The sequence below is a fragment of the Nicotiana sylvestris genome, chromosome 10, assembly GCF_000393655.2.
Source record: "Nicotiana sylvestris chromosome 10, ASM39365v2, whole genome shotgun sequence".
In the NCBI taxonomy this organism is placed as follows: domain Eukaryota; kingdom Viridiplantae; phylum Streptophyta; class Magnoliopsida; order Solanales; family Solanaceae; genus Nicotiana; species Nicotiana sylvestris.
The window spans coordinates 46,894,474-46,896,482 of record NC_091066.1 but is presented as its reverse complement, the minus strand read 5'-3'; positions in this window follow the sequence as shown (position 1 = coordinate 46,896,482).

Below are 2,009 nucleotides of genomic sequence, written 5' to 3'. Positions count from 1 at the left end.
AGATCACGTATTTTTAGAGTCCCATCAACAAATTTAATTGTTATTACCATTTTTATGGTAAACAGTTTGCCGCCCACTGTGGGGCTAAAAATAATAGTGGATATTTTCTTGCTGGTTTAGCTACACAATGCAAGTTATCTTTCACGCTTTTTCTTGTCCAAGATCTTCGATTTTAGGTTGAAATGCCTAACTCAGTAAATGGAGGTGGAAACAACAGCCTTGAAGACCACAGAGAAAACGGTGTGGGTGTTCCAGGTGTTGGTATGCCACCACAAAACCCTGGGAATGCACCAGAACCAATCCCTGCGGATGCAGTCTCACGCGACGTCCAACAGGTCGATATAAGCTCGCACACTGATAGGAGCGTGCGTCAAAAAGATCCACAAGAAGCTCAGAAAACATAGCCTTCATGTTATTTTTGAATGTTGCAGGCACAATAACTAGCTATTGCTCAGCTGCAAAGTCACCAGAAGACTCCTAACACGTTAGCGTCGGGGACAGCTTCCCCGGCCGAACAGGCACCGGGGAGATCAAGAAATAACGGGTCGATGACCGATCCCGTCATCGTAAAAATGCTCGAGGACCTCACCAGAAGGATCGAGTCGGGCGAGTAAATGATAGAAGCCAACGACAAGAAGGTCGAGACCTACAACTCCAGGGTCGACCAAATTCCGGGCGCACCCCCGGTCCTGAAAGGCGTGGATTCGAAGAAGTTCATACAAAGGCCTTTTCCAAAGGAAGCGGCCCCGAAACCCATTCCAAAGAAGTTCAGAATGACATAACTCCCAAAGTACAATGGGACCTTAGACCCCAATGAGCACGTTACTGCTTACACTTACGCGGTAAAGGGCAACAACAAAAAGGACGACGAGATCGAGTTCGTCCTATTAAAGAAGTTCGGGGAACACTCTTGAAGGGGGCCATGATGTGGTATCACAAACTAGATCCTAACTCCATAGACTCATTTTCCATGCTAGCAGACTCCTTCATAAAAGCGCATGTCGGTGCCATCAAAGTAGCAACAAGGAAATTCGACGTCTTCAAGATCAAGCAAAGAGAGAACGAGATGCTGCTAGAATTTCTATCTTGCTTTCAAATGGAATGAATGGAACTACCACAGGTCTATGACAATTGGGCGGTGCAGGCCTTCACTCAAGGTCTGAATGAGCGAAGCTCAATGGTTTCGAGATAGCTGAAAGAGAATCTGGTCAAATATGACGTCGTAACTTGGTCGAACATCCACAACCGATACCAGTCAAAAATTAGGGTCGAAGATGATCAGCTGGGAGCCCCCTCGGGCTCAGTATACCCAAGCAGGCTCTTGGCGAGGGAGCCAAAGCAAAACGAAGAAAGATATCAACCATACACCGAATATAGATAAATGCCCCGAGGCACAACCCACCGCGCAACGATTGAAGGATAGATCAGGACAGGATCCTCGGGGACTTATTAACAGAGTCGGATTCGATAGGAATGTGGGGCGAATGAAGGTACCTCACTTATCAGAATACAACTTGAATGTCGATGTATCGGACATCGTGTTCGCCATCAGCAAAATCAGAGACGCCAAATGCCCCTGACATGTACAACTGGATCCTTCACAAAGGAACTATAATTTAGTATGCGAAATTTACGACACGCACGAACACAGGACCGAAGATTGCCGGCAACTCCAGGAGGAAGTGGCCCGGTTAGTCGACAAGGGCCATCTTCGGGAATTCCTCAGCGACCGAGCCAAAAATCGGTCTCGAGAAAGGGAAACAGCCAAAAGGGACAAGGCAGACGAGCCACAACATGTCATCCATATAATCTTTTAAGACAGCAACCAGGAGCTATGCCCTCGACCGTATCCGAATAAAGGATTGTGCCGTGTCCTCCAAAGGAATACCAAGGACAAAAAACCACCATCGCCACTGAGGTATTACCATCTCCCTTTTTATTTTATATTTAATCGACCGAAGCAGTCAAAGCGCTAACCCAGCCTGAAGACCTTAAGGTTTTAAAGCATC